This window comes from Ovis canadensis, chromosome 2, assembly GCF_042477335.2.
Source record: "Ovis canadensis isolate MfBH-ARS-UI-01 breed Bighorn chromosome 2, ARS-UI_OviCan_v2, whole genome shotgun sequence".
Taxonomy (NCBI): domain Eukaryota; kingdom Metazoa; phylum Chordata; class Mammalia; order Artiodactyla; family Bovidae; genus Ovis; species Ovis canadensis.
Window position 1 is genome coordinate 171127286 of NC_091246.1, and position 23369 is coordinate 171150654.

General features: G+C 40.2%; 1 protein-coding gene across 21 annotated transcripts in view; it reads left to right on the top strand.

The window, feature by feature from the left end:
• Positions 1-23369, top strand: part of GTDC1 (glycosyltransferase like domain containing 1) — a 502335-nt gene that overhangs the window by 33687 nt on the left and 445279 nt on the right. For 2 of the 21 annotated variants that reach the window (XM_069577650.1, XM_069577668.1), the window contains exon 2: positions 15863-16110. The exons of 18 other annotated variants lie outside the window; for them this stretch is intronic. The gene's annotated coding sequence lies outside the window, so the exon portion shown is untranslated. Of the gene's footprint in view, positions 1-15862; positions 16635-23369 lie in introns of all 21 variants that reach the window. One more of the 21 variants, XM_069577654.1, reaches the window with a different exon arrangement.

A 23369-nucleotide genomic window follows, 5' to 3' on the forward strand; every position in this document is an offset into this window, starting at 1 on the left:
CTCTGCTTTTTAATATGCTGTTTAGGTTGATCATGGCTTTTCTTCCAAGGAGCAAGCGTCTTGTGGACCAGAGTCTCCTCCCTCCATTTGGCCCCTTCCTGAATTCTCCAGGTTAGTTTTCAGCAACAGCACTGTGTTCCTTACCTGGACCTCTTATTGTGAGACAACTTATGCAAGTGGTTATCATCATGCTGAGCCAAGATGGGTGGTTTTAGTCAATGGTTCCCTAACAACCTGATGAATAAATATCATATGTCCAAAAGTTAATGAAGGAGAATAGAAGAATTTTGCAATGATGATGATTGTATTTACTATAGTCTGTGACCCTGAATAGATTTTATTAGGTGGTTAGAGAGACCTAGGTTTAACTGAAAGGAAACGTTTGGGTTTCATTATACTGTCAAAAGGGCTTTCTAGGTGCTGCAGTGGTAAAGAATCTGCCTGCCAATGCAGGGGACACAAGAGTCGGGGAAGATCACCTGGAGTAGGAAATGGAAACACGCTCTAGTATTCTTGCCTGGAAAATTCCATGGATAGAGGAACCTGGCGAGTTATAGTCCATGGGGACTGATACAACTGAGCATGCACATACGTGTGGCACGTGTGTGTGTGCATGCACACACACACAGAGATACACTCAAAAAGATTTTAAAAAAGAAAGGTCTTGTGCTAGTGGAAAACTATGCCTAAAACATAAATGCTATTTTTTTTCTGGGCTCATATTCATGGAATTTATATTTGATTACCAGTCTGATGTATTTTGGGCTTCCCTTATGGCTCAGCTGTTAAGGAATCTGCCTGAATGCGGGAGACTTGGGTTTGATCTCTGGGTTGGGAAGATCCCCTGGAGAAGGGAAAGGTTACCCACTCCAGTATTTTAGCCTGGAGAATTCCATGGATTGTATAGTCCATGTGGTTGCAAAGAGTCGGACATGACTGAGCAACTTTCACTTACACTGATGTATTCTGTCATCAAGGAACATTTTACAGTCTATCATTTGCTCATTAATCGATAGATAACTAACTGGTTACCTTTTTAATGTGATACTTGCCATTATCATTCGAAAATTCTTTCCTAAATCTATGAAGTAAACTAATCTCAGCGTTTCTATTCTTATTTGTATTTAGTTGACGTCATGCATACCTCATCATTGAAAAGTTTGTCGTTGGTAAAATTTTGTTGTATTTCCATCGATAAGGAGAAGCTTTTAACTTATTTCAGCTCATTTGTTTAGAAATTGCATTTGAAGCTATATAAAAAATATAAATTAAGGAAATCAACAGTAAATATTCATTGGAAGGACTGATGCTAAAAATGAGTCTCCAATACTTTGGCCACCTGATGCAAAGAGCCGACTCATTGGGAAAGACCCTGATGCTGGGAAACGTTGAGAATAGGAGGAGAAGGGGGCAATAGAGGATGAGATGGGTGGATGGCATCACTGCCTCAATGGACATGAGTTTGAGCAAACTCTGGGAGATAGTGAAGGACAGGGAAGTCTGGCATGCTGCATTCCACGGGGTCACAAAGAGTTGGCCATGACTGAGCAACTGAACAACAGCAAGGCAGTGAATAAACAGTACTGTGGCCTGCACTGCATCAGGAGTGCAGTGTTTTATTGTTCTTTCCCTTGCCACTCAACGCTGTGTGTGTGTTTCCCTCTGCACAATTTTCTCTGCGTTCCCTGTTTGTACTTTGTGTACATCCTCTCCATGTACATTGTCTAATTACTTTGTGGAAATACTCTACTCTAGGGAGTGCTGGTAATAGAGGATAGCTTGCTACAAGTGTATTTTGTGGGATCGGATAAAACATGGGTGCCACATCTATCTTCTAGAGGGAAGTTTCTTGGCACCCCTGCTTAGAACTTCCCCCTGAAAAGATGTGACACCAGCCGTTAAAGTGAAACTTTATTTCAACGTGCTATAGAGTTTGACTCACAGTGGAGAATCAGGCAGCCTTGAAGGTTCAAGTTTCCAGAGACCCATCTGAAGTCAAAGGAGCCATGGGATGACTATGGTTTAGCTAATTTAAAGAGGATTATTGCCAAAGTTGTACAAGTTGTCTATGGAATGATCAAAACTTTTTAACTTGCTGTGAAATCAGCCCCAAATGTTTTGGTGACCTCTTACTGTTTTTGACCTCTTGACAAACCGCTGTAAAACTTAAAAAGGTTTATTTTTCTCTGGAGTCTGTGATTTGGAGTCTTCATGTAGCATAGTTTGTCTTTGCTACCCTTTGGGTCAGCTGTGTGGCTCAAGGGGAGGGCCAGAAGGCTTGTTCAGGAACATATCTGCTGGGCGATGCTGGCTGTCAGCTGAGATAACAACTGGGAATCTGGGGTTCGGACACCTGTTTGTAGCCCTCCCACGTTACCTGGGTTTCCTCACGGAATGGTGACTAGATTGCAAGGGTGAGAGAGAGGGAAGAGGGGGACAAGGACTGTATTATAGAGAGGGAGAGAAGCATGGAGAGGGAGGGAGGAGATGGCGAGCCAGAGCTGGAGGGACAGGGAAAGCGCCTACACCATTGTCCTTGCTATCACCCCTAGGATCCCCAAATCTGGAGATGCTCAAGTCCTGTATATACTGTGGTGTAGTATTTGCATCCTGTATATTTTAAATAATCTCTAGATTACTTCTAATTATCAATTGTAATTAATACAATGTAAATGCTATGTAAATAGTTGTGAATACAATATAAAAAGCCATGTTAATAGTTGCCCATTTGGAGCAAATTGTAGTTTTGCTTTTCAGAACTTTCTGGAATTTCTTTCTTTCTTCAAATAGTTTTGATCTGTGGTTGGTAGCATCCGAGTATGTGGAGGCCGCAGATGCGGAGGGACAACTGCATTGCCTTTTCTGTGCTGCCTTTGGAAATCATGCAGTATTACTTCTGAGTCATTCTGTTCCTTGATAGAGAGCCCTGCTCAACTGAAGCTGAAGGGGAAATTGTTCCCCACTTTGGGTGAGGGTGTGGTAAGCCCCTGAAAGGGCTTGTGGGACAGGAAATATTGCTGTGCCTGTTTTTGGAAAAAACAGCCTGTCACAGCTCTTTACCTGCTTGCCTGTGTTCTCTTATCTCTGACCTTAAACTAAGTGATTCACGTGTGTGGGGTCAGTGTTCAATAGGTAAGTGTACAAAGTAGGTGATAAAGATACAGATTGAAATCTTTTCCTATGATTAATAGGTGGCTGCTTTAATTACATTTTCTGGTAATTGTATCTTTTTTCTGGAACTCTATCCTTGTTTTTCTTTGGGAGACAGAATTAAATTTGCAAAAAACCCCAAACAAACCAGGATTTTATGTTATGTCAGCTTTATTGAAAGGTCCTGTGATATACTTCTGTTGAATGACCAGGGTTTAAGTCCCAGATCTGCCACTTTCTAGCTGTGTGATGTTGAGACAATTACTTAGCCTGAGTTCATACACCTACAAAGTCAAGGTGATGATAACTTTCTTTAGAGTGGTTTGTAAGGGACAGCTCAGTGACTGGGAGGTCTTGGGGTCTCAGCCATTATCATTAGGCAGGTTGATGAAAATACGTGATTTGGAATGTTGATTGTGATATAGAATGATTGATTAGAAAACCAGTTTAAGATATGTATAGACACTTTGATGTTAGAAAACTGTGGGTGCCTTTGAAAGGAATCAGAGGAAAACTATGAAGGACTTTTTTATTTTTTTTGGCCAAGTTTTTCTAAAATTTAACTTTTGCTTACTTATCTATTTTTGTGCTGGTTCTTTGTTGCTGTGTGGGCTTTCCTCTAGTTGTGAAGAGTGGGGGCTACTCTCTAGTTGGGATGTGCGGGCTTCTCATGGGATTGGCTTCTTTTGCTACGGAGCACAGGCTTTAAGGCACGTGTTCTTCAGTCGCTGTGGCCCCCAGGCTCTTGAACACTGACTCCATAGTCGTGGCACACAGGCTTAGGTGCTCCAGGGCATATGGGATCTTCCTGGACCAGGGATCAAGCCAGTGTTCCCCTGCTTTGCAAGGCAGAGTCTTAACCACTGGACCACCAGGGAGGTGCTATGAAGGGCTTCTTAAATAATGTCTACATTTGGAAAGATACATTGTATCTTCTTAGATATAATCAACTTTTTACTGCAATGAATGTTTCAAGGATTTCTTGAAATAACAGCGAAGGTACTTATTGAATGCCCTGATACCCTCGTTTGAAATGTTTTATATTTAATGAAAGTGCCAGTATTTTTAAATTTCTATTTTTCTAATTGTAAAAGTTATATATATATATATGTTATAGAAAAGAAGCTAAGGAGCAAATCATCCATCATCCAGAGGCAGAGTTAATATTTTTGTGTATTTCCTTTCATTTTTTCTCTTTGAACTTTTGTAGTTTTCCATAGTTAAGATCATCACCAGATGGTCAACACCGAAATCAGATTGATTATATTCTTTGCAGCCAAAGGTGGAGAAGCTCCATATAGTCAGCAAAACAAGACAGGGAGTTGAGTGTGGCTCAGATCATGAACTCCTTATTGCCAGATTCAGACTTAAATTGAAGAAAGTAGGGAAAACCACTAGACCATTCAGTTACGAACTAAATCCGATCTCTTACGATTATACAGTGGAAGTGAGAAATAGATTTAAGGGACTAGATCTGATAGAGTGCCTGATGAACTATGGATGGAAGTTCATGACATTGTACAGGAGACAGGGATCAAGGCCATCCCCAAGAAAAAGAAATGCAAAAAAGGCAAAATGGCTGTCTGAGGAGGCCTTACAAATAGCTGTGAAAAGAAGTGAAAAGCAAAGGAGAAAAATAAAGATATACCATTTGAATGCAGAGTTCCAAAGAATAGCAGGGAGAGATAAGAAAGCCTTCCTCAGTTATCAGTGCAAAGAAATAGAGGAAAACAATAGAATGGGAAAGACTAGACATCTCTTCAAGAAAATTACCAAGGGAGATACCAAGAGAACATTTCATGCAAAGATGGGCTCAATATAGGACACAATGGTATGGAACTAACAGAAGCAGAAGATATTAAGAAGAAGTGGCAAGAATACACAGAAGAACTATACAAAAAAGATCTTCAGGACACAGATAATCTCGATGGTATGATCACTCACCTAGAGCCAGACATCCTGGAATGAGAAGTCAAGTGAGCCTTAGGAAGCATCACTAGGAAGAAAGCTAGTGGAGGTGATGGAATTTCAGTTGAGCTATTTCCAGTCCTAAAAGATGATGCTGTGAAAGTGCTGCACTCAATATGCCAGCAAATTTGGAAAACTCAGCAGTGGCCGCAGGACTGGAAAAGGTCAGTTTTCATTCCAATCCCAAAGAAAGGCAATGCCAAAGAATGCTCAAACTACTGCACAATTGCATTCATCTCACATGCTAGTAAAGTAATGCTCAAAATTCTCCAAGCCAGGCTTCAGCAGTATGTGAACCGTGAACTTCCACATGTTCAAGCTGGTTTTAGAAAAGGCAGAGGAACCAGAGATCAAAGTACCAGCATTCGTTGGATCACTGAAAAAGCAAGAGGGTTCGAGAAAAACATCTATTTCTGCTTTATTGACTATGCCAAAGCCTTTGACTGTGTGGATCACAATAAACTGGACAATTCTGATAGATATGGGAATACCAGGCTACCTGACCTGCCGCCTGAGAAATCTGTATGCAGGTCAAGAAGCAACAGTTAGAAGTGGACATGGAACAACAGATTGTTTCCAAATAGGAAAAGGAGACTGTATGCTGTACAAGACTGTATGCATACAAGACTGTATGCTGTCACCCTGCTTAGTTAATTTATATGCAGAGTACATCATGAGAAATGCCAGGCTGGATGAATACAAGCTGGAATCAAGATTGCTGGAAGAAATATCAATACCTCAGATAAGCAGATGGCACCAACCTTATGGCAGAAAGCAAAGAAGAACTAAAGAGCCTCTCAATGAAAGTGAAAGAGGAGAGTGAAAAATCAGCTTAAAGCTCAACATTCAGAAAACGAAGATCATGGCATCTGGTCCCGTTATTTCATGGCAAATAGATGGGGAAGCAGTAGCAGACTTTATTGTTTTGGGCTTCAAAAACACTGCAGATGGTGATTGCAGCCATGAAATTAAACGACACTTAACTCCTTGGAAGAAAAGTTATTACCAAACTAGGCAGCATATTAAAAAGCAGAGATAATTACTTTGCCAAAGGCTATGGTTTTTCCAGTAGTCATGTATGGATGTGAGAGTTGGACTCTAAAGAATTCTGAGTGCCGAAGAATTGATGCTTTTGAACTGTGGTGTTGGAGAAGATTCTTGAGAGTCCCTTGGACTGCAAGGAGATCCAACCAGTCCATGCTAAAGGAGATCAGTCCTGAATATTCATTGGAAGGACTGATGCTGAAGCTGAAACTCCAATACTTTGGTCACCTGATACAAAGAACTGACTCATTTGAAAAGACCCTGATGATGGGAAAGAATGAAGGTGGGAGGAGAAAGGGACGACAGAGGATGAGATGATTGGATGGCATCACTGACTCAATGGACATGAGTTTGGGTATACTCAGGGAGTTGGTGATGGACAGGGAGGCCTGATGTGCTGCAGTCCGTAAGTATGCAAAGAGTTGTACATGACTGAGTATCTGAACTGAACTGATAAGATCATAGTGTGTGTAATCTTATAATCTTCCTTTTTATTTAATTTTATATTGTATCATATGTATGCATTGTGGTTTAGTTTGGGTAATTTTTCTATACGACTTAATGTTATGATTAACATACTCATGTATGAATGTTTGTTTTCATTATTTTGATTTTTTCGATAGGATATATTCCTAGAAAGAAAATTATTGGATTAAAGGGAGTATTTTTAATGCCCTTGATTTATGTTTTTACATTCTTTCTGAAAAGTTTTTCCATTTTATATTCCCAATAAAATGAAAATAGCAGCACTGATTATTCCAGGCAGGAATCCCTCAGAAGAAATGGAGTAGGCATCATGGTCAACAAAAGAGTCCGAAATGCAGTACTTGGATGCAGTCTCAAAAACAACAGAATGATCTCTGTTCATCTCCAAGGCAAACCATTCAATATCACAGTTATCCAAATCAATGCTCCAACCAGTAACGCTGAAGAAACTGAAGTTGAACAGTTTTATGAAGACCTACAAGACCTTTTAGAACTAACACCCAAAAAGATGTCCTTTTCATTATAGAGGACTGGAATGCAAAAGTAGGAAGTCAAGAAACACCTGGAGTAACAGGCAAATTTGGCCTTGGAATGCAGAATGAAGCAGGGCAAAGACTAATAGAGTTTTGCCAAAAAAAATGCACTGGTCATAGCAAACACCCTCTTCCAACAACACAAGAGAAGACTCTACACATGGACATCACCAGATGGTCAACACCAAAATCAGACTGATTATATTCTTTGCAGCCAAAGATGGAGAAGCTCTATACAGTCAACAAAAACAAGACCAGGAGCTGACTGTGGCTCAGATCATGAACTCCTTATTGCCAAATTCAGACTTAAATTGAAGAAAGTAGGGAAAACCATTAGACCATTCAGGTATGACCTAAATCAAATCCCTCATGATTATACAGTGGAAGTGAGAAATAGATTTAAGGGACTAGATCTGAAGGATAGAGTGCCTGATGAACTATGAAATGAGGTTCGTGACATTGTAGAGGAGACAGGGATCAAGACCATCCCCATGGAAAAGAAATGCAAAAAAGCAACATGGCTATCTGGGGAGGCCTTACAAATAGCTGTGACAAGAAGAGAAGTGAAAAGCAAAGGAGAAAAGGAAAGATATAAGCATCTGAATGCAGAGTTCCAGAGAATACCAAGAAGAGATCAGAAAGCCTTCTTCAGCGATCAATGCAAAGAAATAGAGGAAAACAACAGGATGGGAAAGACTAGAGATCTCTTCAAGAAAATTAGAGATACCAGGGGAACATTTCATGCAAAGATGGGCTCGATAAAGGACAGAAATGGTATGGACCTAACAGAAGCAGAAGATATTAAGAAGAGGTGGCAAGAATACACGGAAGAACTGTACAAAAAAGATCTTCATGACCCAGATAATCATGATGGTGTGATCACTAATCTAGAGCCAGACATCTTGGAATGTGAAGTCAAGTGGGCCTTAGAAAGCATCACTACGAACAAAGCTGGTGGAAGTGGGATGGAATTCCAGTTGAGCTATTTCCAATACTAAAAGATGATGCTGTGAAAGTGCTGCACTCATTATGCCAGCAAGTTTGGAAAACTCAGCAGTGGCCACAGGACTGGAAAAGGTCAGTTTTCATTCCAATCCCACAGAAAGGCAATGCAAAAGAATGCTCAAACTACTGCACAATTGCACTCATCTCACATGCTAGTAAAGTAATGCTCAAAATTTTCCAAGACAGGCTTCAGCAATATGTGAACCGTGAGCTCCCTGATGTTCAAGCTGGTTTTAGAAAGGGCAGAGGAACCAGAGAACAAATTGCCAACATCCGCTGGATCATGGAAAAAGCAAGAGAGTTCCAGAAAAACACCTATTTCTGCTTTATTGGCTATGCCAAAGCCTTTGACTGTGTGGATCACCATAAACTGTGGAAAATTCTGAAAGAGATGGGAATACCAGACCACCTGACCTGCCTCTTGAGAAATCTGTATTCAGGTCAGGAAGCAACATCTAGAAGTGGACATGGAACAACAGACTGGTTCCAAATAGGAAAAGGAGTACGTCAAGGCTGTATATTGTCCCCCTGCTTATTTAACTTCTATGCAGAGTACATCATGAGAAACGCTGGGCTGGAAGAAACACAAGCTGGAATCAAGATTTCCGGGAGAAATATCATTAACCCTAGATATGCAGATGACACCACCCTTATGGCAGAAAGTGAAGAGGAGCTAAAAAGCCTCTTGATGAAAGTGAAAGAGGAGAGTGAAAAAGTTGGCTTAAAGCTCAACATTCAGAAAACAAAGATCGTGGCATCTGGTCCCATCACTTCATGGGAAATAGATGGGGAAACAGTAGAAAAAGTGTCAGACTTTTATTTTTTTGGGCTCCAAAATCACTGCAGATGGTGACTGCAGCCATGAAATTAAAAGACGCTTACTCCTTGGAAGAAAAGTTATGAGCAACCTAGATAGTATATTCTAAAGCAGAGACATTACTTTGCCGACTAAGGTCCGTCTAGTCAAGGCTATGGTTTTTCCTGTGGTCATCTATGGATGTGAGAGTTGGACTGTGAAGAAAGCTCAGCGCCGAAGAATTGATGCTTTTGAACTGTGGTGTTGGAGAAGACTCTTGAGAGTCCCTTGGACTTCAAGGAGATCCAACCAGTAAGGAGATACAACCAGTCCATTCTGAAGGAGATCAACCCTGGGATTTCTTTGGAAGGAATGATGCTGAAGTTGAAGCTCCAGTACTTCGGCCGTCTCATGCGAAGAGTTGACTCATTGGAAAAGACTCTGATCCTAGGAGGGATTTGGGGCAGGAGGAGAATGGGACGACCAAGGATGAGATGGCTGGATCACTGACTCGATGGACATGAGTCTGAGTGAACTCCGGGAGATGGTGATAGACAGGGAGGCCTGGCGTGCTGCGATTCGAGGGGTCACAAAGAGTCGGACACGACTGAGCGACTGAACTGAACTGAACACACAATTGGCTAATTTAATAGTTAAAAGTTATTTTATGAAATTTGCATTTATTCTATATTTTTTAGATTGAAATTTTCTTTCTAAGATTTATATCTGTTCCTTTCATGTTAATTTAACCTTTTCCTATTATTTTCTCTAGGTTTATAGAAATTTCACCTGTTATGTTTTATCTTTGCCTCTCTAAAACAGTTTAAAATTTATTTTTGACATTTCATGCAAAAGACATAGTCGAGTCAAGTTAACCTGAATGTCACAGTTACCATTATTTCTAAGGGATAGTAGTTCTCATTTTTAATATTCTTAATTTACATAGTATATTAGTAAATTTTCAGATGTGTTCATTTGAAGTGGATTTATTTCTATTTAGTCTTTTAAATTGTGATTCTCAAGCTTCAAGTAACCTTATATCTTGGTTACTGTGAAGTTTTTTTTTTTTTTCCATAAGTACAATTGTTCTTCCAACTGGTAAAATTTAAAATTTTGAATGGATTATTTTACTTGATTGTCGGTGGTGCCAGAGTTATATAATAGTTAAGGTTCTTTTCTCTTTGAAAAATGTTTAAGTGCTTTAAATTTATAGAAAAGTGCAAATATGTATAGAGAGTAATACAATGTAACTCTCAGCTTTGTCAAAACTTAACCTTTTTGCCATGTTTACTTCAATTTTTTTTGTTTTTCATTCACTTGTGCAATTAACCTTTGTAGACAGAGCTGAGGCTCTCTGTAGTGCTGATCAATAATTCTGTTCTTTTATGGCCTCAAAGATAGCAGGTATTCTGAATTGGGTGTTCACATTGCCATGCTTGTGTTTATACATATATAATATCCATTACAAAGGGCTTCCCAGTGGTAAAGAACCCACCTGCCAATGCAGGAGACATAATAGATGGGGTTCAATCCCTGGGTTGGGAAGGTTCCTTTGAGGAGGGCATGCAACCGACTCCAGTGTTCTTGCCTGGAGAATCCCATGGACAGAGGGGCCTGGCAGGCCAGAGTCCACAGGGTCGCAAAGAGTCAGACAGACTGAAGTGAAATACCACATCCATAACAAAACGTTATATAAATGATATCTATACTTGTTCTTGTGCAGCTGGCTCTTTTTTCCCCAATATTATGTTTTTAGACTTAATCGTTCAGCAGATGGTTTAGCAACTCTGAGAATGTGGTACTTGGTCAGCAACTTTAGGATCACAGGGAATTTGTTGGAAATAAAAATTCTCAGGCCAGAACTGGCCACATTTGTGTCTTGTTTGTTGTTTGTTTAGTCCCTAAGTCATGTCCAACTCTTTTGTGACCCATGAACTGTAGCCTGCCAGGGTTCTCTGTCCATGGGATTTCCTAGGCACGAATACTGAAGTTGGTTGCCGTTTCCTCCTCCAGGGAATCTTCCCAACCCAGGGATCAAACTCAGGTCTCCTGCATTGCAGGTGGGTTCTTTGCCGCTGAGCCAATTTGTGCATACCAGTGCGAAATGACAGTGCAAACCAGTGTTCAAACTGTTAATACTTTGGAGGTTGTAATGGCAGAGCATTACATCAAGAGGGGGGCCCTTGCAAGAACATGCATCCATGAGAACTAGGTCTGTTTCAGGCCTCTTTCTAGACCTAATGAACAGAAACTCTGAGAGAAGGGCCCCAAAGTCTGTGTTAAGTAAAGCCTCCAGGTGATTCTGATGAATGTTTGAGTTTGGATCATTTGTATTAGTCCTGGTGGGCCAGCATGAGCTTCCGTCATGGCTCAGTTGGTAAAGAATCCGCCTGCAGTGCTGGAGACCCCGATTTGATTCCTGGTCAGAAAGGTCCTCTGGAGAAGGAGTTGGCTAATGTAACAAAATACCATAGACTGTGTGGTAGAAATAACTGACATTTATTTTCTCACAGTCTGGAGGCTGGAAGTTCAGGATCAAGGTGATGGTGGACTTGCTTTATTTTGAGGTCTCTCTTCCTGGCTTGCAGATGGCCAGCTTCTTGCTGGTCACTGTCCTTCCTTGGTGGGTGGGTGCACATCTCTAATGTCTCTTTGTGTATAAAGTTCCTCTTCTTATAAGGACGCTGGTCATATTGGATTAGGGCCCACTTAGTTGACTCATTTTAATTTAATCACCTCTTTAAAGGCCCTCTTTAGAAGTGTAGTCAGAAGTGAGGCACTGGAGGTTAGGGGTTCAAGATACGAATTTTGGGGAGATACAATTCAGCCCCTAATTCCACTGCTAAATAGTTCAGTGAATTTAATTTTATTTATTATTAATTTTTAAATTATCTTTTAAAAACTTTTTATTTTGTATTGGGATATGTGCATGTGCTCAGTCACCTCACTGTGTCCAACTCTGTGCAACCCATGGGCTGTAGCCCACCAGTCTCCTCTGTGCATGGGATTTTCCAGGCAAGAATGCTGGAGTGGGTTGCCGTTTCCTCCTCCAGGAGATCTTCCTGAGCCAGGGATTGAACCCGTGTCTCCTCTGCCTCCCCCATTAGCTGGCAGATTCTTTATCACTGATCCACCTGGGAAGAAGCCTGTATTGGAGTACAGCCAGTTAACTTTGTTGTGATGGTTTCAGGTGAACAGCAAAGGGACTTAGCCATAATTATACATGTATCTATTCTCCCCCAAACATCTCTTGCATTCAGGCTGCCACGTAACATTGAGCAGAGTTCCCTTTACTATACAGTAGGTCCTTGTTGGTTATCCATTTCAAACAGCAGTGTGTACATGTCCATCTCAAACTCCCTAACTATCCTTTCTCCCCTATAGTTCATTGAATTTTAGAGCTATATTATATTCAGTTTTATGATTATATCCCCATTTATCTTTTTTGCTGTTGATGAACATTTAGATTATTTTCCACTTTCCCCCACTATATCAGTCCCACTATGTCCGTTTCTTTCTCGTTATAATTGCTTTTTTGGTTTTTATTTATTTTTGATATGATATCTTGGTAGAGTGTCCCGATATCCGTTGAATTAAACAAAAACAAAATCATGTCCTAGCTTTTGTTTAATAGAAGGCTATACTCTATAAGCTGTTAATTTTGTTAGCGTGTAATTTTAAGTAGTGGTATTTTTGCTTTATGAGACTGGATTTTCCTTGTAGTCCAGCACATGTGGTTTGGACCATATTTTGAGTTAACTACACAAGCTACTATTTCCATATATGGGTGGGTCTGTCATAATGATACTAAATAAATAAGTTCCTTTCTCTGTTTGTAAATAAAAGAGTGACTCCATCATTGTGTATGTTCTGTCTTAAGGTTTCTTGACCTTTTGCAGCTCATTATCATCATCTGGGAATACACTGAATTCCCATTGCTGTTAACTTTTTATGCTGCTATGGTTTATTTGGGAAATAAAGCTATTTTTCTCAAAGTTAGACTTGATCTAAAGTTTTGTACTGGGCTAGGGCAATATTTTCTCTTTGTGCTGAGTTTCCACATGTTCGTTATATAATTTATGATCTTATTCCTTTTATTCAAATTTTATTTCGCTCCCTCTACCCCCACACCCTACCCTATAACCTCTTAGAAATGCATTTTACATGTGTCATTGATAGTTTCAGACATTTACTGGATTCATTGAGGACAGATGGATTGTCTGGATCTGGACTGTGTAGTCTCCTGCATAGTCTCCACGCAGCCAACCCTGTGGCTCTTTCCCAGCTTGTTAATACATCTCCATTATAAAGCCTCCCTGTACCAGAGGGAGATGAATGGCATCTTCCTGCTTGTCATAAGTTACTCTTCGGTGACTGAACTTGGTGGACATAAAGAAGTCTGAGGATGGTAACAATTGAAGCTAGCAGGGTCTGGAGGCAGTATCACCTGGGAGCTTGTTGGGTTTGCAGATTCTCAGGTCTCGCCTTCGTCCTGTTGAATCAGACGCCTTGCAGATAATTTCCTCGCTTTCATGCAGTTCTCTTGGGATCATGTAGTCTGTATAATTTCTAACAGTATGTGTGGGTTGATAGAGCAAGCCTTAGTGGTTGTCTGTAGCTCTTTTCTCTCCCTTGAGGTGGGGAGAATTGAGGGATGGGCTAGGCTGAAAGTATGAAGAAAAGGAGTGCTGATCCTTTCACTGGCAAACTTGTGTTGACCTTCAAGGGTGGACTCTTTATTATCTTTTCTTCCTTCATGTCTTTTCACTCCGTGTCAGCACTAGACTGTTAAGTTTGTGTAACCCCTTGGTCTGCATTTGGTGTCCCTAATTTCAAAGTAAAAACTGCTGGTTTACTGAATGTTTACTGTATAAGGCCCGTGTTTGGCTCTGTAGAAGAGGAAAGGTAATATAAGTTCCGGTCCCCACACACGCATTTGGGCATTATAGAGACATGGGTTCAAATTGTGGCTGTGAACTGAGCTTGCTGTGTAATCTTTGGCAGAGTTCTCCATCTCTGCATCTCATTTTCTTCTGTTGTAAAATGAAGGTAACACCTACTGTGCATTTCTTACTGGGATGTTCAGGGGATTAAATGAAGTAGTGTATATGGAGCACTTAAAGCATAATAGGCACTCAGCAAATGGTAGCTGGATGCTATTATCATTATCATCATCATCATCTAGTTATTTCTGTATTTGAACATCACACTTGACTCTACAGGGCATACTATATTAATGGTCTAGGTGACACTTTTCAAGAATTGCTTTCCTGGCTGGGCGATGATTCCATCACTGTGGATAATTTAATTAGCCCTTGCCTGCTGAGCACTGTGGCTGTGGCAGGCAGTAAGAGAAATGTGGTATAGAAAGAGCCAGGGCTTTGGAGTCAGACGATCTTCATCTGTCATTACTCCAGCAGTCGATAGCTGTGCACCTTGGGTGAGCTACTCAGGTTTCTTCTCCATTTTCTCAAAAGTAAGAAAAGAATAGTCACATTTACCTTGAAGCATTATTCTAAATGAAGTTGGGTGGGTGTTGTTATTGTGTGGATTAAATGAGGATATATGGAAAGCACTTGGCTTATCATGGTCACATAGTAACTTTGCAACAAATATTGCCTTGTTCCTTTTCCACCCTCCACTTCACCCACTGCAGAATTTTAGTGTCTGATTTATCTCTAATGTATGTTGAGATTTCTTCCAGTCTTTGTAGTTAGAGACCAAGAGGCTAGACTTAGAGAATAAATGACTTTCTTGCTTGATACTCTTGGAACAGGAATAAGTTGACTAAATCAAGGTTTTCTAAGGGTTCTTGATTCCTTGGCTGAAATACAAAATTTTGGGGGGGGGGGTGTTTAGAAAAATAATATTTCTTTACTGAAATAAAATGTATATAATGTAAAAATTTCAATTTTCACCATTTTAAATGTATAGGTTAGTGGCACTAAGTACATATACACTGTTATGCAACCAAAGGTCTATATTTTAAGGCCAGTTTTGGCTTCCCTGGTGGTGCAGAGGTTAAAGCTTCTGCCTGCGATGTGGGAGACCTGGGTTCCATCCCTAGGTTGGGAAGATCCCCTGGAGAAGGACATGGCAACCCACTCCAGTATCCTTGCCTGGAGAATCCCATGGAGGGAGGAGCTTGGTGGGCTACAGTCCACGGGTTGCAAAGAGTCGGACGCGACTGAGCAACTTCACTTCACTTTGGTAGTATATTTAAATATTTATTTCAGGTGTTCTGTTTACTTGGCCCGCATATTGGAAAGGGCTCTCTGAGTGGCAGATAACAGAATCATCGCAGCTAGTTTAAGCAGAAGGGGATTGATTAACTTGTAATATAGGATGTTTGAGGATCAGAACAGAGGAAAGAATAGACTTTAGCTGAACTTCTAGAACCAACTCCCGGAACCACACTTTTCAGCTGGCTCGCCGAGGGAGCCATGGCCATCTCTGGGCTCAGAAGCACGGTGCCTTGTTTGAGTTGGGAAGTGCTGAATGAGAAGTCTTGGCTTTTGCTGCTGGTGCCAGAAGAATCATTGTCTTGCCTGCCATCATTGTTGAATGGGCTGGCCTGTTTTTACTTGGTTGCTTTTCCTTGTTTCCTTTTCCTTCTGAACTCCTTAGGAGTGTTCCTCCTTGGGAAACCTAGAGCACATACAGATCTCAAGTTGCAAGGGAGTCTAGCAAGAGTATCCCTTAGTGTGTGAGTGTGTGTGGAATATGTGTTTAATTTTTTAAAAAATATGAGTCCCCGTTATAGATATCAGGGATTTTTAACTTGGGATTCATGGAGAACCTTCTAAAATCATGTACAGTATTATATATGCAATTGGGCCTATTTCAGAGGAGAAGGTTTACAGTTTTTTTTTAAATCTAGGTGCTCTTGGACCCTGGTGTGTGTGCTCCTAGTCACTTCGGTAGTGACCAACTCTTTGCAGCTCTATAGAATGAAGCCTGCCGGGCTCCTCTGTCCATAGGATTCTTCAAGCAAGAATACTGGAGTGGGTTGCCATGTGCTCCTCCAGAGGATCTTCCCAAACCTGGGACCAAACACATGTCTCCTGTGTCTTCTGCATTGCAAGTGGAGTCTTTGCTGCTGAACCACCAGTGAAGCCCTGGTAGCATGTTAGTAACAACTAGCCAAAGGCTGTTACAGCTATATGCATCAGAGAAGATGCTGGACTGGAGAGGCCAAGATGGAGTCCTCTAGTATTAAGCTTATCTGTAGTCATAGGGCTGTTAGGACTGAGCAGTGGGCAGACTTAGGGGTGATGGTGGTTGTGGTCTGTCATAGATGAGGGCTGACCAGGAGAGCTAAACCCGGGAACTGGCCTAATCTAATGATAGACTAGGGTCACAATTCCATTTAGAATGTCTGACCTGTAAGTGGATACTGGTCCAAAGGCTAGACAAAGTCAAAGTCTGAATCTGATGGAGTGGGTCAGATTTGAACTCTGAATTGCAGGCTAGGGTCATTAATGAATAAGAAAACTTAGACAGAAATGGCACACTCACGTTCAAGCAAGGCCGAAAGGAATGGGTCAGCAGTTGCTTTTTAGCTTCCCATCATTGTGAATTTCCCAGAGAGATTAGGTCTGTCATCAAAATTCTACATGAAGCCTTTTTGCATTTGGTGGAAGGAACCACAGGTAATTCACAGATTCCTGACCACTCTAGAACTCTATGATTTCAACTGAAGTAATGCGTCTTTCAATGAATAGGGTGCACTGCAGTAGTTTAGAAGTTATGCCAGAGTTAGAAGTTTATCCCTGTAGGCTCACCCATTGTGTTCTCGGGTTGGTATGTTGTCTAGGCTTGATTACTCCCTAGAAGAATAATCCTTAATGACAACTTCTCCAGGCCTTCTCAGGATAGGTCCCTTTCCCTGTTTTGTGTGGTGGTGTTGATCGGGTCTTTTGAACCCTGGGATATGGTCAGATGGTCCTATGAAAGATTTGTACTTGAACTAACACCCCTGCCTCTTCTTTCCTGTTTGCTGCCGTCATAGATCAAAGGAGACTAGAATTCACAAGCCCCTTTGTTCTTGGGCTGACTTATTAAAAGGAGTCTTGTCTCCAGAGGATTTAATAATTGAGGTCATGTTGAAATAACATCTTAGAGAGGGTTCCCTAGAGAAGTTTTTTAGAAAAGATTGAGAATGCATTCATCTTGATCTAACTGAGCATTTCCTATAGTAGCAGGATTTAAAAAAACCCTTTTTTTGTTAAGTCATTTAAACATTCATGTTTTATGAGAAAACTTTATGTATGATGAATTTAACCATACATGTGATGAGAGTGTTTTAGTTTCTTGAAGTAGAGAATCAGGTACATGAATACCAGATCGTTTATCAATTTAGTAGGTTTATAAAGCTTCTAACTGTTGTTTCAGTGTTCTATTGTTTACCCTCCTTCGTTGTGTCTTTTTACTGGGGGCTTCCCAAGTGGTTTGGTGGTAAAGAATCTGCCTGACAATGCAGGAGATGCAGGAGACATTGATTCAGTCCCTGGGTAGGGAAGACCCTGTGGAGGAGGAAAAGGCGATCTACTCCAGCATTTTTGCCTGGAATATTCCATGGACAGAGGAACCTGGTGGGCTAGAGTCCATGGGATCGAAAAAGAGCTGGGCATGACTGGGTGACTCAGCACAGCACAGCACAGCACATAATTGATTACTAACAGTTCTGACTGTCATTGTTTTCTACCAGTCAGATATTTGATTTGATCATGTTAACAATATGAAAGGATAAAGGTAGGGTTATGGTTTCTTGAATGGCATACTGTTGTCAGATTTTAGAACCTTCTATATGTCTATATAGCCAGGATGGGCACTTTAAAGTTTACTGAATCAAACAGTAGAACTGTAGTTTTAATGCATGTTTATGTGCTCAGAAATATATATGCATCTGTGCACACACACACACACACGCACACACACACGCACACACAATGTGGATTTCTACTTGCCTCAGCCTTAAAATTTGCATTTGTGGCAGTTTTGGTGGTTAGCCTTGTGAACAACCAAGAGGCCTGATATTATGTCAGTAAAACTGTCTCATAGGTATGATTGAAACAGTTTTATTAGCAGCATATGGGGCATGAAGGAGCCACAGAGGGGAGTTTGGAGCGTGAGGGTGCTGGTCTGTCTTTTTTGGCATATAATTATGTCTGTCCTCATGCATGGTGTTATTTGTTGCTGCCTAGGGAACACAGAAGAATAACTTCTAATGTGGTAAAACAAACAAAAAAATAGAATAAATTGTAATTATTGGGTTTATAGGGAATTATTTGGATGAAAGATGTATTTTTTCAAACCTAAACTTTATTTGGTCTTTTAAATTTTATTTATTCAGTCTTTTAAATTAAAACCCAACTTTTCAATAATTTGAATTTTTGGATCAACTTTACATAATAGACGCCTAGCTGACTTTCATAAATGGGGAAGCAATTTGTTTCTTTTTCCTATTGTGACAATGTATGGTTCTGTTTAATTAGTTTTACTAAATATTTATTAATTTTCTTTAGAGGTATTTGTCACATTTAAATGATGAGCGCATGCTGATTACTAGATGCTACAGAGAAGACAATATCAGACACAGCCTCTGGGCTGTGGAGTTTAATTCTATAAAAGCAATCACATGTGGATGATGTTTAAATAGTCAGTGATAGGAATGACAGACACACATGTCAGCCAAGTGGTTACCTCTGGGAAAGAGGGAAGTGGGATCAGGAAGAGGAACAAAGAATCTTCAATTGTTAATTTTTTTTTTAAATTTAATTTCCTTTTTAGCTAAGATGGATTGTAAGAGATTTTAAAACCAGAAATTCAGGTTGGGACTGCTGCTAAGTTACTTCAGTCGTGTCCAACTCTGTGCGACCCCCGTAGAGGGCAGCCTACCAGGCTCCCCGGTCCCTGGGATTCTCCAGGCAAGAACACTGGAGTGGGTTGCCATTTCCTTCTCCAGTGCATGAAAGTGAAAAGGGAAAGTGAAGTCGCTCAGTCGTGTCTGACTCTCAGCCCACGAGGCTCCTCCGTCCATGGGATTTTCCAGGCGAGAGTACTGGAGTGGGGTGCCACTGCCTTCTCCCAGGTTGGGACTAAGGTAGTGGAATAGTTGGTTGCATCTTCTTTTCCTCCATTTAATTCCTGGCTTGTTCTAAACCAGGGGTCTGAGGATTAGAGAGTAGTAGATTCTGAAAAAAGCCCTGAAGAAAAATGTACTGAAATTTTTTTAAACTTCATCCAGTTCTGCTCACTACCTCAAGACTTAGGTTAAATGCAAGTGTTTATATTATTGTCTACTCTGAAATACTTATATATTTTATAGGTGATTTTCAGTTTTATGGAGGATAGTTACTCAGGCAAAATTCCTTTACTCTAGAATTACTTTTGATCCTAAAACTAGTTTCAGAGAGACCTAGGCCTTTAAAATGGATTAATTATTAAAGTGATTAGTCTCAAAATGGCTAATGTGGTTCCTTCTGTATGCTGGAAAAATAATATTGAAAGCCAAGCTGTTCAATATTTAGATTGCAGTGATTAAGAAAGCAGAATGGATTATATGCTCATTTATAGAGTGTGAGCGAATAGGGTCACACTTCAAGTGCTTTTCAGATACTCATGACTACTGACTGTCATGTTTTATGACAAGATGATTTTATCTAAGAGCTATTTCCATGGAGTTTTTTTATGTGGATGGAAGACCAAATCTCTGCTTGAAAATATAAGCAAGAATCTTTACACTCATTCTCCCTTTTTAAAATCAGGTTGAAAGTGCTGACTGTCCTACGAGGAAAAAGAAGTACAGTTGAATAGTTTTGTTCTACGTGGAGAACAATTTGTTGTTATTGTTGTTCAGTTACTAAGTAATGTCTTGTTCTTTGCAACCCTATGGACTACAGCATGCCAGTCTCCGCTGTCCTCTACTATCTCCTTGAGTTTGCTCAGATTCATGTCCTTTGAATCAGTGATGCCATCCATCCATCTCATCCTCTGCTGGCCCCTTCTCCTCCTGCCCTCCGTCTCTCCTTGAATCAGGGTCTTTTCCAATGAGTTGGCTTTTTCCATCGTGGCCAAAGTATTGGAGCTTCAGCTTCAACGTCAGCCCTCCCTAGTGAATACTCAGGGTAGATTTCCTTTAGGATTGACTGGTTTGACATCCTTGCTGTCCACGGAACTCTTCTCCAGCATGGGGAACAATACTTAGTAGAGTTGTACATTTATTGGTGGTGATTTGAGACATATAAGAAGAAAAAATATTGAGTAGTTGTAATATGTTTTAAGAGAAAGTGAGCTTTGCTAAATGAAATAGTAATAATCTTAAATTTATCATTTATTTAAACCTCTCCCACCATATCTTTTAAAAGAGCAGCTAAGAAATATATTCTATCTGATTTGAATTTAATTATTATGATTTTTTTCTTGGGTAAAGTGCCTTATGGGCAATGTAGATGACATAACTGATTGAATAATCAACACCACCTTACTGACACTTGCTACTAAGTGTGTTTATTAAAGTTCAGATAATAATTGAAATAATGAAGTAGGATTACATTAGTAACATAAAATTTGTTCAGAATAAAATAGTATTTGGATTAATTGAAATAATCCATCTGTGCTATAAAATAATGATTAATGGATTGTTGCCTTATATTTGTGAGGCTCTGTGTGTATATGTGTATAGTTATCATTATGCACAAATGTAATTATTTATATTTCTTACCTATGCTGTTTCATTTTATCATCACAGCAGTTTTGGAAGTAGGTGGGGTAGGTGAGATTTCTCTTTACTAAATGTGGAAAACTGAGTGGCGTAATGATTAAATTGTTCATGGATAGGGCTGCACTAAAATCAGGGCTTCTGACTTCGGGTTTAGTGCTGTTTTCCAGTGGACTGTAGTCAGAACAGGATACTATGACTTTCCTGTAGGCTTCCCTGGTGATTCAGCTGGTAAAGAATCCGCCTGCAATGCGGGAAACGTGGATTTGATCCCTGGATTGGGAAGATCCCCTGGAGAAGGGAAAGGCCACCCACTCTTGCATTCTGGCCTGGAGAATCCCATGGACTGTATTGTCCGTAGGGTTACAAAAGAGTCTAACAGGACTGAGTAACTTTCACTTTCACTTCAGGGCTGCACTAAAATTAGGGCTCCTGGCTTCCGATTTAGTGTTCTTTCCCAGTGGACTGTAGTCAACAGGACACTATGACTTTCCTGTGGTAGTTAATATAACTTAGTTACCAAAATGCCTTATTTAGGGTATGCATATTAATTGTAATCAAAACTTAAACACTCTTAGGGCTGTCTTTTTTTTTTTTTTTTGTTCTTCAGTTGCAGCAAAATCTAACTGCCATGTGTTTTGCTACTTATATATATGTCTTTTGGGAGATTTTGGAAAACTAAAGTCTTCTTTCTCCTGTGGAAGTGTTAAAAATCCTAAGAAGCTTTCTTGAGATAAAGTTTGTCCCCTTTCAGTGATTAAATGTGCTTTTCTCTTATCTGTGAATTTCACCTTCAGTTTATTGGCAACTGCTTTTTCATGAGAGGATCGTTGAATTATGATTAACTCCTTGCAACCTGGCTTTGGTCCCACCTCTGTACTAGAACTGCACTCTTGAAGGTCACTGGTGACCACATTCTAGCCAACTGTAGAATTTTTTCCTCATTTCTCAATCTCCTTGACTTATAATGCCATATGACCCCAGTTTTTCAGTTACATGAGCACTCAATTTTGGATTTTTGCTTTAAATTCTCTGCTGTCTACACTTCTTATGGTAATACCTGCCTTTGTGGGGTGGGTTTTGTCCTTGTCCTTTGCTAGGTATTTGCTTTTTGCATTTTTAATCTTATCTCTTTAGTTCTTCTTGCTTTGCACTGTTTCATCATTTCTTGTAACTCTTACTGGGATGGATATTGCTGGCAGTTCTCAGCACTCCATTTCACGTCATTGTCCATCACCCAAACTCTTAGTCCTGCACGTCCCTCTGTTTTCGGGTAGTTGTCCTTTTGCAGATCTTTCTTGAGTCATCTCCTTCGGACTTTCTTCTTCTCTGAATTTCTGAGTTTCTTTTACGGAAGGTATTCTCTTAATGCTCTGACATTTTACATTTGGTGCCCCTTATCCCAGTGTCTCTAATGTGCTCAGTCTTTTTTGAAAACACTTCTTAAATTTGTCCTGTCCTCTTCGTTCCTTCATCTTCCCTAAAGTACTTTATAGAGTGTGAAACACTTCCAAATGTATTTTTAAAAAATTTAAAATAAGCCAACATAATGCATTGATGAAATAGGAGGGGTGGATTCATTATCCCAATTTGCAGTTCAGGAAACATGTACTGAGAGAAGTGACTTGTCAGAAATACCATTGTTGGTTAAGGTAAGAGCTGTTACTGAAGCCAAGCTAATGTGATTTTAAGTCTGTCCCTGTGCCCAAATCTAGTGACTGTTGTGACTTCCTATTAATGATCTTTTACCTTCCAATTTTGTCCTTTAATTCACTTCGCTTTCTATGCTAGGTTGATGTCTGTATAATCAGTCAAGGTAGCAGCTATTAGAGATTGATACAGTGTCTCAATCACTGTGTTAGATAATGCTATTTAATCCTCAGAACTACTGTGCAAGGTAGATATTGTATCCCTATTTTATAGATAAATACACTGAGGCTTAAAATAACCTGCTAGTCATTTTGTGTGTTGGCATCAAGGTGGGGGTGAAGATTCAAACTCTGACTCCCACTTCTGGTTCTTTTTACAGCTACATTGTGCCAAGTATCAAATTCTTCATGTTACTCTTCTTTCAAAGAACTGTGGTTTCCTTTTGCTTACTTAACCCCATTTGTACCTCTTTATCAACCTTTCTGGATCCTCAGTGATTTGTTTGTAAGTTTCTTTTCTGTTTGTTTTTGTCAGAACCCTCCTCAGTGATTCCTCTAATCTTTACCTTGTTCTCATCTCACACAGACCTTATCCAGTCTCACTTTATCACTCTGACTCATGCTGTTTACTACCTGTGTAGAAGGGTAGCATCACTGGCACAATAGACCTGAGTCTGAGCAAGCTCTGGGAGATGGTGAAGGACAGGGATGCCTGGCGTGCTGCAGTCCATGGTGTTGCAAAGAGTCGGATATGACAGCTACTGAACAACAACAACAGAATAATTTTACTTCCTCTTCTTTACTTATCCATAGCCAGCTCTTTACCTTTTCTTCCTTCTAACATTTAGTAAGCACTCAAAGCATACATGATGCTATGATGGCAGTTGCTAGTATAGATGAGTGCCTGGGCCTTGTTGGGGAGATGAGTTGGTAATGGGGCCAGCTAGACTGGATTTCCCACTGGGATCTGAGAGCCTTAGCAGAGGGAGGTGTGCATGGATTGTTGTGGCAGCACT